Source organism: Physeter macrocephalus, chromosome 17 (genome assembly GCF_002837175.3).
Source record: "Physeter macrocephalus isolate SW-GA chromosome 17, ASM283717v5, whole genome shotgun sequence".
NCBI lineage: Eukaryota > Metazoa > Chordata > Mammalia > Artiodactyla > Physeteridae > Physeter > Physeter macrocephalus.
The window spans coordinates 5853503-5871376 of NC_041230.1; the positions used below are offsets into that span (position 1 = coordinate 5853503).

At 45.3% G+C, this 17874-nt stretch overlaps 1 non-coding gene across 5 annotated transcripts in view; it reads right to left on the reverse strand.

Moving 5' to 3' along the window:
* Positions 1–17874, reverse strand: part of LOC102975368 (uncharacterized) — a 29929-nt gene that overhangs the window by 10256 nt on the left and 1799 nt on the right. Inside the window, exons 2-9 of one of the 5 annotated variants that reach the window (XR_008615431.1) lie at positions 17440–17471; positions 16696–16990; positions 13864–14178; positions 13469–13635; positions 9463–9875; positions 9130–9305; positions 2905–3034; positions 2163–2233 (exon numbers count right to left, since the gene is read on the reverse strand). This is a non-coding gene — a transcript (uncharacterized protein). Of the gene's footprint in view, positions 1–2162; positions 2234–2904; positions 3035–9129; positions 9306–9462; positions 9876–13468; positions 13636–13863; positions 14179–16653; positions 16991–17439; positions 17472–17874 lie in introns of all 5 variants that reach the window. The other 4 variants (XR_008615432.1, XR_008615429.1, XR_008615430.1 and 1 more) reach the window with 4 other exon arrangements.

The window sequence follows — 17874 nt, forward strand, 5'->3', positions numbered from 1 at the left end:
TGAAGCAACTGACAAAGGATTAATCTCCAAAATACACAAGCAGCTCAATAGCAAAAAACCAAACAACCCAATCGAAAAATGGGCAGAAGAGCTAAACAGACATTTCTCCAAAGAAGATATACAGACTGCACTGTTGGTGGGAAGGTAAACTGATACAGCCTCTATGGGGAATAGTATGGAGGTTCCTTAAAAAACTAAAAATAGAACTACCATATGACCCTGCAATCCCACTACTGGGCATATACCCTGAGAAAACCATAATTCAAAAAGAGTCATGCACCACAATATTCACTGCAGCTCTATTTACAATAGCCAGGACATGGAAGCAACCGAAGTGTCCATCAACAGATGAATGGATAAAAAAGATGTGGCACATATATACAATGGAATATTACTCAGCCATAAAAAGAAACGAAATTGAGTTATTTGTAGTGAGGTGGATGGACCTAGAGTCTGTCATACAGAGTGAAGTAAGTCAGAAAGAGAAAAACAAATACCATATGCTAACACATATATATGGAATCTAAAAGAAAAAAACATGTTTCTGAAGAACCTAGGGGCAGGACAGGTATAAAGATGCAAACGTAGAGAATGGACTTGAGGACACAAGGAGGGGGTAGGGTAAGCTGGGACAGTGTGAGAGAGTAGCACTGACATATTTACACTACCAAATGTAAAACAGATAGCTAGTGGGATGCAGCCGCATAGCACAGGGAGATCAACTCGGTGCTTTGTGACCACCTAGAGGGGTGGGATAGGGAGGGTGGGAGGGAGATGCAAGAGGGAAGGGATATGGGGATATATGTATAGGTATAACTGATTCACTTTGTTGTACAGTAGAAAGTAACACAACATTGTAAAGCAATTATATGCCAATAAAGATGTTAAAAAAAAAGAAAAAAAGACTTTGGGGCTGTTGGAATGGATAAATGTATTTTGTATGTGAGAGGACATGAATTTTGGGACCAGGGGTAGAATGCTATAGATTGAATGCTTGTGTCCCCCCAAAATTCATATGTTGAAATCCTAATCCTCAATGTGATGGTATTAGGAAGTGGGGGTCTTTGGCAGGTGATTAGGTCATGAAGGTGGGGCCATCATAAATGGGATAAGTGCCCTTATAAATGAGACCCCAGAATGCTCTCTAGCCCCTTCCAACATATAAGGACATAAAGAGAAGGTAGCAGCTATGAACAAGTAACAGGGCCCTCACCAGAACAGGACCATGCTAGTGCCTTGATCTTGGACTTTCCAGCCCACAGAACTGTGAGAAATCAATTTCTGTTGTTTATAAGCTGCCCAGTCTGTGGTATTTTGTTACAGCAGCCTGAATGTATTAAGACAGATAGGGATAAACATGTGGGTAAAAGGGTTTGGTAAGCTACTAAGCAACACAATAATGTAATGTATTATGTAATCATAATTTCTGCCCTTTAGCTCCCTCTCTACCTTTTAAACTGTTTCCTAAACTGCAGGTTTAAAAATTTAGTGTCAGGGCTTCCCTGGTAGCGCAGTGGTTGAGAGCCCGCCTGCTGATGCAGGGGACACGGGTTCGTGCCCCGGTCCAGAAAGATCCCGCATGCCGCAGAGCAGCTGGGCCTGTGGGCCATGGCCGCTGGGCCTGCGCGTCCGGAGCCTGTGCTCTGCAGTGGGAGAGGCCACAACAGTGAGAGGCCCGCGTAACGCAAAAAAAAAAAAAAAAAAAAAAAAATTTAGTGTCAGGATATAGTTCCTAGAATGTGAAGATCACTGTGCTCTACAGATCTAAAGGAGAAAGAGTTTTGTTACTCATTTAAGCACTCCAGGTTGCAAGTGCTAAGGCAGGATTTGGAACCCTGAAGTCCCTAATGGGATTTGTGGGTGTTGAGGCCATAGATCCTTGGACAAGCTGCTTCTCCTCTGTGAGACCCAGTTTCCTGGTTATTAACCATTTTTCCCATAATCTATGCTTGGCATCTTTGCTGAGAGAGGCCATGTTTAGAAGTAGGATTGGGTGGAGGATGGAGGCTGTGAATGGAACCACACTGTAAAGCAAGACCCAACTGTTCACCAGAGGCTCCAGGAGAGGACTTTTTTGTTTTATGTCCTCATGGAATGTTGTCCAAATCTTGATAATTTGTTAAAGAGAGGCAAATCATCCTAGGGGAGTAGACAGTAAATACCTATTCTTTTCGTAGAAAAAGAGGAGGCTCTTTCCACAAGGCCAGTGCCTTGAGCTTCAACTTCCCAGACTCTAGAAGAGTGAGAAATAAATGTTTGTTTAACCATCCAGCCATGTTAGTTTGTTATAGCAGCACGAACTGACTACAACAATTTATTTCCATTCTGTGAACCACCCAGGGCTCTCCACCCCACCCCCAAGATGAGCAACTACATGGGACCTGGGTGATGGAAGTGTTAAGGGCAAGACAAGACAGACGGCATTCAGGATTGGCCCGGAATACTGATAGCCCACAGGAAAGAAAACTATTACAAACAGAACTTTGGGGGAGGCTCTTACAAGAACAGAACATGATCCACACAAGTAGTGACTATGTCAGTGATGGTAATTGCTGGCACAGGCAGGCACGAGGAAATGTCAACTAGAGAAAGTAAGTTAGACCTGGGTCACACACGTGCCTTGGATCTGGACAAAGTCACCTGGCCAGGGAGAAGGCAAGTAAGGTAGGACTCAGGATGAGTACAAGACTCCTGACCCTGCATCCTTCCCTGGGAGTCTGCAGGAAAGCAGGTGTTGGGCCTGCTCAAAGAGAGGAGAGGGCAGTCCTACTAACCACAGCACCTACTCAGGAAACTGAGGAAGCAGTGCCCACAGTCCTGATTTGAGAAGGACATAGCTGGCCCTGGGGAAAGAGAAAGGGCAGAGACTATCTCTGGGCACAGGGGTAGTTTTGAGGGTCTTACCCAGGGAGGTTACAAGTGCCAAATTCTCCAGTATCACATCTTGGTACAGGCATCTGTGAGGCTCATCAAGGAGATTCCATTCCTCCAAAGAGAAGTACATGGCCACATCCTCAAAGGTCACATTGCCCTGCTAAGATGATGACAGAAGAACCAAAAGCAGTCCACTTCTGAGTCACAATCCCTTCCCCCACACATCTATTCCATGCCCACCCTCCTCCCAAGCTCCTTAACTCAGCGTTTTGAGAAACTAGGCCTTGGCACCACTGATGCCATTGTGTCTTCATGTGCCCATTAATCACTGGGTCCAGGAGGCAGGTGGACAAACATACATTTGACCCTTGAACAACACAGGTTTGAACCGCAAGAGTCCACTCATACTTGGATTTTTTTCAATAAATAAATACTACAGTACTCATGATCTGTGTATAGGTAGGTTGATTCAGCAGTTGTGGAACTACAGATACAGAGGGGCTCACTGTAAACTTTTATGATTTTCGAATGTGCAGAGGGTTGGTGCTCCTAACCCCTTGTTGTTGAAGGGTCAACTATATCTAAGCCATGGGCCTGGCATAGAGGATCCAGTGGCTCATATTACCCTGGTATTACCAAAGTCTCAATACCAGATCCTGGAACCTTCAGGTATACTCCCTAAGTTCACACCACTCTTTAGAATGCACATCCCTCACATCCCTAGATTCCACAGCCACATGTCCATGGCCACCACCACCTTAGGGCCCACACCATAGGCATGTCCTTGGTCTCCCCACATTACTCGTGTCTTAATCAACACCTCTACACCCCACTGTTGAGGGTGGAATTCCCAGTGTATAGTTATGGAGACAGCCAAACATGTGACATTTGACACTGAACATATGAGATAGACAGCATTTTATAAACCACATATACTCACAGCCTGAGAGAGGAGGACACACCACACTACACAGGGCCACATGGAGGTTGTACTCCAGAAGAGAGGCTGTACACTGGGGGCTGTGGGACATAAGCTTTGTAGTATCAAGAGGGAGAATTGTTCCTTGGTTCCCATGGGAGGATGTGATTGGCTTTGTGCAAAATTCCATGGATTTGTAGGAACTGAAACCTGCTACAAAGGGATGAACAGGAACTGCTCTGGTCTCCTTGCTAAAAAGGGGGTATCTGGTAGGAGCAGAGTGGGGAGGGCAACTTGCACTGAGGACATTTGAGCCATCCCATTTTCTACCACCCATGTGAAGGCTACCCATAATGGGCCTATGCTGCAATTTGGCAAATGACATACAGATTATGCTTGACATAGTTAAACACAATCCAGTATAATGCCAGACATCCCATGGCTTCCGCTAGCAGTCATAGCCCCAAAACTTTCTATGAAGATCTCCCTGCCTGGCTCAGTTCCTTAACTCTGACTCAGTCACACAGAATCACACGTGTATCTCAGACACACATGGCTCTCCTCCACTTGTGTGCTTCACTTGCTGTCCCCCTACCACTCACAACCTTCCTCTGTCCACCTACCCCTTGTTCAAAGAACAGCCCACAGGTGGCCTACCCCAGGCCTAGTGACTCTCACAGATGACTACATTTGCTCCTGACCTTATCCTCCAGGCTGAAAGAAAAACAAGCTCCATGGGCTTCCCTGGTGGCACAGTGGTTAAGAATCCGCCTGCCAAAGCAGGGGACACGGGTTCAACCCGTGGTCCAGGAAGATCCCACATGTCGCGGAGCAACTAAGCCCGTGCGCCACAACTACTGAGCCTGTGCTCTGGAGCCCGTTAGCCACAACTACTGAGCCTGCATGCTGCAACTACGGAAACCCGCGCGCCTAGAGCCCGTGCTCCGCAACAAGAGAAGCCACCGCAATGAGAAGCATGCGCACTGCAACGAACAGTAGCCCCCACTCAGCCCCTGCTCGCCACAACTAGAGAAAGCCTGCGCGCAGCAACAAAGACCCTACTCAGCCAATAAATAAATAAATAAATTTATTTATTTTTTAAATAAAAGAGAGAAACAAGCTCCACCAAAGTCCTCACAAAATCCTGATGTGTACAGAGTGGTAAGTAAGCACCAGTTATGGCCTCAGTGTCATCTCACTTCAATTGCTCCTATGACTCTGCATCCATCTCATGTCCAGTCTTTTCTTGGGAACCTTGGCCAGCTGCCAGACAATAATCTCTGAGAGCCTCCCCAATTCCTTTTCCACCACCTCAGGTGGGACTCAAGGACTGGGGAAGTAGCACTTAAGAGTCCCAAGACACCACAATCCAGAGAACACGTGATTCAGTGTCAAGCCCAGCGAGGGAACGGGACACCTTCCACTTGACTGTGTTGGTTCCATAAGCAGCCATGGAAATGTGGAACAAGTGATGAGTCTATGGAGGGGTTTGATGGGCTCAGGCTTCCATGTACCCCTGCCTGGCCCTGAAGTCTGGGATAGCTACTTAATCTCTGACCCTCAGTGATCAGTTCGCCTTTTACAAGGTGTCCCTGTGCCTGTCACCCTCCCCCACTTGCCACCACACTGTCAGAAACAGGGCCCCACCAGAAACCTAGCAGGACCCTGAGGGGCTCCTGGGTACAAAGCCTTTCTGTGTCTTGCGTTTCTTCTTTGTAGGTCAAGGGATACGCATAACAATATTCTTGAGCTCTACTGCAGAACTAAAACCCCCAACAGATAGAAGATGCTAACTACTTGATGAAGCATTCTTCAGAGAAGATCAGGAGACCACCTGAGGCCAGATTAAAGGAATGCAAGCCCTGCTCACACCCTAATCCTTATCAACAACCCCGCACTTCAATTGTTGCTCTAAAACTCCTCACCAAATTCCCCCGGGGTTGGGACAACAGGTTTTCGGGGAACGAGCCCACTGTGTCCCCACTTGCCTGGCAAAGCAATAAAGCTATTATTTTCTGCTTCACCGAAAACTGTCTCCGAGATTCGATTCGGCACCTGTGCACAGAGGCCAAGCTTTTGGCATCACATCCACGGCCGCCTCACCGTCCTGGACACCGGGTCCTGGGCTGCGAGCACGAGAGCAGGCGCCCCGCACTGGGGGCTTTAGTGTCTGCTGGGGTAAGGGCGGTGAGGGCCCGGAGGACAGGCATCTACCTGAGGCGGGTCCCTCAGCACCACCGCTGCCACTGGGGTCTGTTGCCCTGGGGGAACAAGACCTCTTCTCGGACCTTGTTGGCCGTCACGTCGGTCCAAACCCAGCAGTCCGGAGCCAGAACAGACCCAGAGCAGTTAAAATGGCCGCCACAAGGAGGAAACCGGAAGTCCCTCCCTTATGAATTGCACCTGATACGGAACCGCCCCTTTTCTGAGACTTTGGCTGAGTGGCGCTGCCGCCCGTCGTGGAGCGTTCTGGGTAATGTAGTTCCCGCAGAGCCACAGGCCGAGTGTGAGGATTCTCCCCGCCGACCTCTAGTAAAGAAGGCAGGAAAAAAAAAAAAAACAGAAGGCAGAGCTCCGCTGCCAGGGACGCTGGGAAATGGTGCGTCTGGGTTCCCGGGCAGAGGAGGGACTTAGCTCCTTCTTGAAGAGGCCATACTGAGATTTCTGCGGAGCCCTTTCTGCAACTGATCGCGCAGGTGTTTGGAGACGTATTAGTTTGGACTCCCGGGAAGCTCAGCGTGCTCTGAGAGGCTAAACAAATTCTTTCAGACGCCCCTAAAGGCTACAGATACAAATGAACCTGTCATTCCAGAGTCACAAAAGTTGTGTCCCCGGGTATAGGAAACTCATAAAAATTATCGTATGCAATTCAAGCGTCAAAATTATAAAAATTCAACCATGTTTAGGAATTCAAGAAATTATCTTTAACAATCATACGGCAATGATCATAGATAGACAAAAATAAATTAACTATGTAAGTTTGAAGTAATTGCTCTGAAACAAATTGAGATATAAATCTACAGTAAAAAACAAACACAGGGACTTCCCCGGTGCCGCAGCTGTTAAGAATCCGCCTGCCAATGCAGGGGAGATGGGTTCGAGCCCTGGTCCGCGAAGATCCCACATGCCACGGAGCAACTAAGCGCGTGTGCCACAACTACTGAGCCTGTGCTCTAGAGCCCGCGAGCCACAACTACTGAGCCTGCGTGCCACAACTACTGAAGCCTGCGCACCTAGAGCCCATGCTCCGCAACAAGAGAAGCCACCGCAATGAAAAGCCTGCGCACTGCAACGAAGAGTAGCCCCCGCTCGCCGCAACTAGAGAAAGCTTGTGCAGCAACGAAGACCCAACGCAACCAAAAATAAATAAATTAATTAATTTAAATAAATAAATAAATATGGTCTGGGGACTTCCCTGGCAGTCCAGTGGTTAAGACTCCACACTTCCAATGCAGGGAGTGCGGGTTCGATCCCTGGTCAGGGAACTAAGATTCCACATGCCGAGTGGTGTGGCCAAATAAATAAATAAATAAGGTCTGCAGCACTGAAGTACACAAATGGTAAAATATGAATTTAGACCTCCTCTTCAAACTATACACAAATATTAGTTGCCAGTAAGGGCACTGGTAGATTCCAAACCTTGGGGCAGCTGCAGGGAGACTGCAGTCCTTCAGTGCAGGGCAACAAAAAGACTAAGGCAGAGGAATGCAATAGAATGTTTAATGCCCTGAGAAAAATCGGAGCAAGGGTGGGGAGTGAGACTATTAGGGAAATTAAGACATTTAAATGCAGCATAGGGACTTCCCTGGTGGCGCAGGGGTTGGGAGTCCACCTGCCAATGCAGGGGACATGGGTCTGGGAGGATCCCACATGCCTCAGAACAGCTGGGCCCAAGCGCCACGGCTACTGAGCCTGCGCTCTGGAGCCCGTGAGCCACAACTGCTGGGCCCATGTGCTTGGAGCCCGTGCTCCGCAGCAGGGAGAGGCCACCGCAGTGAAAGGCCCAGGCTAGCCTCAACTGGAGAGGGCCCGCACGCAGCAGCAAAGACCCAATGTAGCCGAAAATTAATTAATTAATTAATTAATTAATTTTTAAAAAAAGACTAAAAGGCTTTCAATCCTACTTTTAAAAAATAAAAATAAATGCAGCATACTGTATATGGTAGAACTGGTGAAACACACACACACACACACACACACACACACACACACAAGCACACACACACACACCAGGGAAGATGCATGTCTGGAAAAAATCTGAGAAAGCCTGAAGCCTTCACACTGGGTTGATTAGTAAAGGTCTTTCCCTGCATGGAGCCAGTCCCTAAAGACTTGGACAGGTGGCTTAATGTAACAATTAAGAGAGCGACAATCCCATCACTTTTGCATAATCACAAGAGTGACATCTGTCATAGTCAAAGACCCACACTCAAGAGAAGGGAACTACACAGCTGTGTACACCAGGGGGCAGGAGTCTTGGGGCCACCTTAGAATTCTGCCTGCCTCAGTGATTCTTGCTAAGACACATCTGCCTGAGAACATTCATGCTCTTCTCATTTGCTTGATACTTGATAAAAAGCAGTCCAGGGATTTCCCCGGCGGTCCAGTGGTTAGGATTCAGCACTTTTGCTGCGGTAGCCCAGGTTCAATCCCTGGTCGGCAAACTAAGATCCTGCAAGGTGCGGCCAATAAAAAGAAAGAAAGAATGGAAAAGAGTGTATATATATGTATAACTGAGTCACTTTGCTGTACAGCAGGAATTAAAACAATGTTGTAAATCAAATATAACACTTGTCTCTTGAGTATTGGTCTTTTGAGTGGTGAGCAGCTGAACTTGGGTTCGGTACCAGCCTCAAGTTACACTAATCTTTTTTTTCAACATTTTCATTGCCCCCAAGAGAATCCTCCTACCCACCAACCATCGTTCCCTTTTCTCCCCTCCCTGGGCACCTAGAACCACTTATCTACTTTGACCCTCTATGGATTTGCCTATTCTAGGTATTTCGTATAAATAGAATCATACGAGTGTGGACCTTTTGTGTCTAACCGCTTTTACTTAGCATAATGTTTTCAAGGATCATCTATGTTGTACCATGTGTCAGTACTTCTATCTTTTTTCTTGCTTAATAACATCCCACTGTATGGAGAGACCACATCTTGTTAATTTATCAGTTGATGGACATATGCGGTGTTTCCACCTTTTTGCTCTTATGAATAATGCTGCTATGAACGTTTGTGTGAGGGTTTCTCTTGTGTGCAGGTACATATATTTTCAATTCTTTTGGATATATACCCAGGAGTGGAATTGCTGGGTCAGGTAGTGACTCTATGTTTACCTTTTCGAGGAACCATCAGACTGTTTTCCACACCAACAACACCACTCAGATTAAATCCTGCCCCTTTTGTGTTTCCACAGCTCTCGGTGACTCCCAGCTTACAGCACTCAGTACATCTGGCAATGCTTTGTAGCTCTTTGCCCGCAGACCTATTTCCTGCACCAGGTCCCAGATCCCTAAAAACAAAGGTTATTGTCTGCTGTCATATTCATTTTGACATTCTCAGTCTTGTTATACGTAAAATGGAAGCGAGCTACTGGAATTAACAGATAATGTCACTGGGGAAGCTTTGTTTCATGAAAGTGGCTTCCTCACATGGTCTGGGAGACTTACCCGAAGAAACTACTGGTTAGGAGTGAGAAAAGAAAATCCTGACAATTTCTCTTTCACACTTACAAAGTTGGATTTTTTTCTTTTCCAATTAAGTTGTATTTATTCATAAACTCTAAGAACTAGGAAGCAAGATTGCTATATCATATGAATTTATTTCCTGTTTTTACGTCTGGTGTTCTTCCTTTACAGTGCTCTTGCACAGGGTTTTCCAGGAGCAAGTCATGCTCACATTCTGTCATCTGTCACTGTTTCCTCCACACTGGCTGGCATGTCCTGCCTCTTTTTCATTTCTTTTCACAGATGCCCTGGATTTGCGGTATGTATAGCATCCTTTATTTCCACTTCCTTTACCAACTTTTGCTCTGTGTTCAATCTCTTCTTTTCCATATATTTTCTTCTTTTTGATCTAATGACTAAAATGTAGACATAAAGTTATTTAGATACTAATAAATCAGGAATTAGAGACGAAAGAAGTGAGGAAATATATGGAAAAATAAAGGAACAAACAATGGAATTTTCAGGCTTTCATGAATGTTATTTGTCTGATAAGGATGGTGAAAATTGCATTTCGAAATGATTTTCCCACTTTCTGTATTCAAGCTTTATAAATATCCAGTTTTAGAAATTTATAATATTGTAAATCAACTATACTTCAATTTTTAAACATTTAGAAAAGTTATAATTCAGCGCAATGAAAAGACATTAAAAAATATTTTCTAAGAGTACAAGGGTGGTCTGCCTCAGTAAGCATAAATTATCTCTCTACTCTTGGCCTCTCAGCCTCTCTCTATCTCTGGGGTGGTTAGAGAGCAGATCCATGCAGCGGATGCTTAATAGTATTGAATCAGACACTGCAATCTACATCGTTTTGCTCTAGAATTTTTTTAAGCAAGTACTGAAGAATCTCAGAACTTCTACAAAATCAGGTTTCTATGAGCATATATGTTGTTCTCTCCTCACAAGGATTTGCAGGGGTACTGGGCAATTCTCACTGGGGCGTCAGGTTTCTATGAGCATATATGTTGTTCTCTCCTCACAAGGATTTGCAGGGGTACTGGGCAATTCTCACTGGGGCGTCAGGTTTCTATGAGCATATATGTTGTTCTCTCCTCACAAGGATTTGCAGGGGTACTGGGCAATTCTCACTGGGGCGTCAGGTTTCTATGAGCATATATGTTGTTCTCTCCTCACAAGGATTTGCAGGGGTACTGGGCAATTCTCACTGGGGCGTCAGGTTTCTATGAGCATATATGTTGTTCTCTCCTCACAAGGATTTGCAGGGGTACTGGGCAATTCTCACTGGGGCGTCAGGTTTCTATGAGCATATATGTTGTTCTCTCCTCACAAGGATTTGCAGGGGTACTGGGCAATTCTCACTGGGGCGTCAGGTTTCTATGAGCATATATGTTGTTCTCTCCTCACAAGGATTTGCAGGGGTACTGGGCAATTCTCACTGGGGCGTCAGGTTTCTATGAGCATATATGTTGTTCTCTCCTCACAAGGATTTGCAGGGGTACTGGGCAATTCTCACTGGGGCGTCAGGTTTCTATGAGCATATATGTTGTTCTCTCCTCACAAGGATTTGCAGGGGTACTGGGCAATTCTCACTGGGGCGTCAGGTTTCTATGAGCATATATGTTGTTCTCTCCTCACAAGGATTTGCAGGGGTACTGGGCAATTCTCACTGGGGCGTCAGGTTTCTATGAGCATATATGTTGTTCTCTCCTCACAAGGATTTGCAGGGGTACTGGGCAATTCTCACTGGGGCGTCAGGTTTCTATGAGCATATATGTTGTTCTCTCCTCACAAGGATTTGCAGGGGTACTGGGCAATTCTCACTGGGGCGTCAGGTTTCTATGAGCATATATGTTGTTCTCTCCTCACAAGGATTTGCAGGGGTACTGGGCAATTCTCACTGGGGCGTCAGGTTTCTATGAGCATATATGTTGTTCTCTCCTCACAAGGATTTGCAGGGGTACTGGGCAATTCTCACTGGGGCGTCAGGTTTCTATGAGCATATATGTTGTTCTCTCCTCACAAGGATTTGCAGGGGTACTGGGCAATTCTCACTGGGGCGTCAGGTTTCTATGAGCATATATGTTGTTCTCTCCTCACAAGGATTTGCAGGGGTACTGGGCAATTCTCACTGGGGCGTCAGGTTTCTATGAGCATATATGTTGTTCTCTCCTCACAAGGATTTGCAGGGGTACTGGGCAATTCTCACTGGGGCGTCAGGTTTCTATGAGCATATATGTTGTTCTCTCCTCACAAGGATTTGCAGGGGTACTGGGCAATTCTCACTGGGGCGTCAGGTTTCTATGAGCATATATGTTGTTCTCTCCTCACAAGGATTTGCAGGGGTACTGGGCAATTCTCACTGGGGCGTCAGGTTTCTATGAGCATATATGTTGTTCTCTCCTCACAAGGATTTGCAGGGGTACTGGGCAATTCTCACTGGGGCGTCAGGTTTCTATGAGCATATATGTTGTTCTCTCCTCACAAGGATTTGCAGGGGTACTGGGCAATTCTCACTGGGGCGTCAGGTTTCTATGAGCATATATGTTGTTCTCTCCTCACAAGGATTTGCAGGGGTACTGGGCAATTCTCACTGGGGCGTCAGGTTTCTATGAGCATATATGTTGTTCTCTCCTCACAAGGATTTGCAGGGGTACTGGGCAATTCTCACTGGGGCGTCAGGTTTCTATGAGCATATATGTTGTTCTCTCCTCACAAGGATTTGCAGGGGTACTGGGCAATTCTCACTGGGGCGTCAGGTTTCTATGAGCATATATGTTGTTCTCTCCTCACAAGGATTTGCAGGGGTACTGGGCAATTCTCACTGGGGCGTCAGGTTTCTATGAGCATATATGTTGTTCTCTCCTCACAAGGATTTGCAGGGGTACTGGGCAATTCTCACTGGGGCGTCAGGTTTCTATGAGCATATATGTTGTTCTCTCCTCACAAGGATTTGCAGGGGTACTGGGCAATTCTCACTGGGGCGTCAGGTTTCTATGAGCATATATGTTGTTCTCTCCTCACAAGGATTTGCAGGGGTACTGGGCAATTCTCACTGGGGCGTCAGGTTTCTATGAGCATATATGTTGTTCTCTCCTCACAAGGATTTGCAGGGGTACTGGGCAATTCTCACTGGGGCGTCAGGTTTCTATGAGCATATATGTTGTTCTCTCCTCACAAGGATTTGCAGGGGTACTGGGCAATTCTCACTGGGGCGTCAGGTTTCTATGAGCATATATGTTGTTCTCTCCTCACAAGGATTTGCAGGGGTACTGGGCAATTCTCACTGGGGCGTCAGGTTTCTATGAGCATATATGTTGTTCTCTCCTCACAAGGATTTGCAGGGGTACTGGGCAATTCTCACTGGGGCGTCAGGTTTCTATGAGCATATATGTTGTTCTCTCCTCACAAGGATTTGCAGGGGTACTGGGCAATTCTCACTGGGGCGTCAGGTTTCTATGAGCATATATGTTGTTCTCTCCTCACAAGGATTTGCAGGGGTACTGGGCAATTCTCACTGGGGCGTCAGGTTTCTATGAGCATATATGTTGTTCTCTCCTCACAAGGATTTGCAGGGGTAGTGCGCAATTCTCACTGGGGCGTCTCTGACCTGGGGGTAGTAACCTCTGTTTCATGGGCCTGCATCCCATTTCCACATCAGACTGAGGCAGACAGCGCAGGAGAGCATCTGCCTGTCTGTGGTCAAAACTCGGCAACAACATGACATTGATAAGTATGTTTAAGGGAAATGTTGAGTCCAGGAAAAGTCTTGTTTCCTGAACTCTCTTTTCAGTCCTTGGAATTGCCTTGCAAAAGGAATCAAACAACCACACAGCTGTTTGCCCCTCTGTGTAATTTGATGAGAATGGCTCATTCCTGCATGTGTAGCTGTAAATATTCATTAGCTTTGCCTTTGAAAACCCAACCATCATTGTCAGCTCAGCTGCCCTTGGATTTTGGATCTGACAAGATAAGCTGGTTGACCCTCTACCTGAATGAATGAACTTTTCCAGTTCCTTCTCACTCTCTGAAAGGAGGTGCGTGGACTCATCCTGGCCCTCATCCTCAGAGCCCTCCTCTTCATCTCCTAATAATGGTATCTTGACATTTTTATAGAGCGACGCAAGTTGTTGTTTTTCCTCAGCCTGTACCAGTCGACTGGAGGACAAAATAGATAAATTTAAAAGCACAATTTTCCCACTAAATCATCTTGTCTTAATCTTGTGACTTTCTGACTGAAAAGGGGTCACTAGTACATGGGGGAGGAGGCACAAATAGACTTAAACTCAAATAATTATAGAACTCAGATTGGGGCTGACACGCAGAAAAGGGGCGACTGATTTGGAGCCAGGTGACAGGAATGGGGCACTCGGGCTGGGCACAAACCTCCATGATCAAGTTCAATAACATCTTTTTTTTTTTTTTTTTTGGCTGTGTTGGGTCTTCATTTCTGTGCAAGGGCTTTCTCCAGTTGCGGCGAGTGGGGGCCACTCTTCATCGCGGTGCGCGGGCCTCTCACTGTCGTGGCCTCTCCCGTTGTGGAGCACAGGCTCCAGATGCACAGGCTCAGTAGTTGTGGCTCACGGGCCCAGCCGCTCCACGGCATGTGGGATCTTCCCGGACCGGGGCACGAACCCGTGTCCCCTGCATCGGCAGGCGGATTCTTAACCACTGCGCCACCAGGGAAGCCCTCAATAACATCTTAATGCAATATTTTACAAAAGAAAAATTAATGCCAACAAATCCATGAGGAACACAATGTCAACATTTTAAATAAAGGTAGCATAGGTACCGCTTTTTCCTTTCGCTTAGTCTCCAATATGCTTTGGCCCGACACCGTCACTGATCAGGTATTTAAAATGTTGATATTTTGTTCATCATGGATTTTTTTTTTTTTTTTTTTTTTTTTGCGGTACGCGGGCCTCTCACTGTTGCGGCCTCTCCCGCTGCGGAGCACAGGCTCCGGACGCGCAGGCTCAGCAGCCATGGCTCGCGGGCCCAGCCGCTCTGCGGCATGTGGGGTCTTCCCGCACCGGGACACAAACCCGTGTCCCCTGCATCGGCAGGCGGACTCTCAACCACTGCACCACCAGGGAAGCCCCATCATAGATTTTGTGTGTGTGTGTGTGTGGTACGCGGGCCTCTCACTGCCGTGGCCTCTCCCGTTGCGGAGCACAGGCTCCGGACGCGCAGGCCCAGCGGCCATGGCTCACGGGCCCAGCCGCTCCGCGGCATGTGGGATCCTCCCGGACCGGGGCACGAACCCATGTCCCCTGCACGAACCCTTATCCCCTGCATCGGCAGGCGGATTCTCAACCACTGCGCCACCAGGGAAGCCCTATCATAGATTTTTGAGGGCATTAATTTAGACTTAAAACTATTGCAATAAATTATTATTTTTCTTGACTACTGAGTTTCTTGACAACTGCACCCCCTTAAATTTTGCACCTGACGTGAGTGCCTCGCTCGCCCCACCCTAAGCCCAAACTTGGAAGTGGATCATTGAACAGATATTTCTGTGTGAAGTGAAAATGGGTAATAGAGTGTTCTACTTTTTCCTAACATACTTACCTTCCTAATTCTGTTTGACTCATGTAATAACAAACCATTTTAGGGTGAGCTTATTTGTGTTCTAAGGGGCTGTGATGGAGGAAGGGATGTAGGGGGAACATCCCAGAATCATGCTCTGTAGCAGGAAGAAATGGTCTGATTGTAAACACTGTTACAGATAATCAGGAAGCTGGAACAGGACCAGATTTTGGGTGAGAGTGAGGTGCTCGCTTTAGGTGCACAGTTTAAGGGGGTGCCAAAAAACTCAGTAATGGGGATAAATATTTTGACTTAATATTGTAAAAAATTGAAATGAGGGGATTCCCTGGCGGTCCAGTGGTTAGGACTCGGTGCTTCCACTGCCTAGGGCCCAAGTTCAATCCCTGGTCCGGGAACTAAGATCCTGCAAGCCTCATGGTATGGCTAAAAAAAAAAAAAAAGAAATGAATGGGAAAAATCCATGATAAACCAAATATCAAATTTTAAAAGACCGGATCCATCAGTGCTGTGATGAACCATATGGGAGACTGAGTCAAAAGGGAAAATGTGAGTCCCTATATACATGTTTTTATGTATTATTTTACGCTTCTTCTTTTCCAAAACATTAAAGTAGTTGAAATATATTTTAAAAATTGAAAAGTGCTGTATCAAAACTCACAGCATTATTTTAAGTTTAAATACTTTATCTTTACCAGAAACAAAATTTATTATAACTTTACTTCCCTGGTTTAAGTGAAATCAAACTCACCAATATATTTTCAAAAATCTACTTCTGGAAAAAATTAACCACTAAAAATTATGAAAAATATGTACTTTGGGGAACATATTTTTCCTTTTGCCTCAGGTTCTAAAATGTCACTGGGGGTAACACGAATGTAAAAGCTGTAAATGTTGACATTAGCTCAGTAATTTAATTGGGCACTGAAATTCCAGGATACGTTGTAGTGAGTTACTTTAGCAATCTTCATATGTTAACATCTTTGTCTAGAATAATGAAATAAACTGAAATTCCAGTTACATAAATTGAGTCATAGATAACCCAGAACCAAACATACTGGGGACACTCTCTCCTTAGCAAAATTTCTTCAATTTTACCTTTAATTTTGCCTTCATTTGACATACTCCAAATGGTCCTAAAATGGCTACCTTAAAAAATATCCCATACATGGCAATACATTTCCCATGTACACACTTAATTCTGATAGAGTAAATAATTTAGTACTTCCTCAAGCTGTTTCTGATGGGATATAATGGAGTCCTGGAACTAAATCCTAGAATAGGAATCAATGTGTTGGTCCTGATCAGAGTAGCATGATGTCACAGTGCGGCTCACTTTTGTCTGACACTAATTTTAAAATGATCACATAACCTGAGCTTGACCACAAGCTTTATTTGTGCAAACAAAATGAAGTGTCTTCCCTAAACGCTACTATTACCCCTACTATTGCATTGATAATAAGTTTCTAGTGAAAGAGAGAGTGGTCACTCTTTTCTGCTTTGCACTATTAAGATTCCCTCCAAAGTATCAAGTTCACTCTAGAAAGCCACATTTTGGGAGGAGGACAGCATCTCTGACTGTGGCTTTCAAACATTTTTGCATGATCCACAGTAAGAGATAAGATTTACCTCACAATCTTGAGTCTGAAAAGGTTGAAAATCAGCATTTACTTTTTGTTGTTGTTGCTGTTGACTGCGTTGGCTCTTCGTTGCTGCGGGCGGGCTTTCTCTAGTTGGGGTGAGCGGGGGCTACTCTTCGTTGTGGTGCGCAGGCTTTCTCATTGTGGTGGCTTCTCTTGTTGCGGAGCATGGGATCTAGGTGCACAGGCTTCAGTAGTTGTGGTGCGTGGGCTCAGTAGTTGTGGCTCGCTGGCTCTAGAGCACAGGCTCAGTAGTTGTGGTGCACGGGTTTAGTTGCTCTGTGGCATGTGGGATCTTCCCGGTTCGGGGCTCGAACCCGTGTCCCCTGCATTGGCAGGCAGACTCTTAACCACTGAGCCACCAGGGAAGCCCAACATTTACTTTAATATTTTCTATTCTACTAAATTGTATTCTGTCCTGTTTCTTTTTTGTTTGTTTGCTTGCTTTTTTAAAAATTAATTTCTATTTTTACTTAAAAAATTCTTTTTATCCAGTTTCTTTTAAATTTTTTCATTTATATCATGACCCAACATGAATATAGCCCATATTCTGAAAAACACTGTCTGAAAATGTATAATGACCATAATAATTTAAGGATTATAAGAATTATCACCATCATCATCATTACTATCCCAAAATAATAACCTAGTTAATTTGTTATGTCTTACTTAAGGATGGTAAAAGTTATTTAGCATAGACTTACTATATCACGTAGGCAATAGTGATCCCACATATCAGGGCAATACTGAAGGCTATACACACAATTGTAATTACCTGAACAAGAGCAGGTCTATGAGGAATCAGTGCTAAAAATGGAAAAAAAAAAGTTCTCATAAAATCTCATTTTAGGTGTGACTATCAGTTAATATATTTGTTAATCATATTGTTTTAGCAGAATGGGTGAGAAAATCAGAAATAACCTTAAAAATAGTATTCTTAACTAAAAAAAAAAACACAGAGGCTAGATTGTACAGACTGTGTGAACAAATATAATTTGAATTCCCACCCAATCTCTGATTCCTTTTTCCATCTGCCTCCTGTCTTTATTCAAAGCCCTCTCTTATGAGACTGGATCCCTGACTCGGTACAGCAGAACCGGCCATCGATGTAGCTGAAAGGAGAGTGACCTTAGTTTTACAACTCAAGTGTTGCCCGGATGGTCTTAGGTTGTGTAGTGCTATTACAAAAGGAATTGTAGGGCAATTCAGA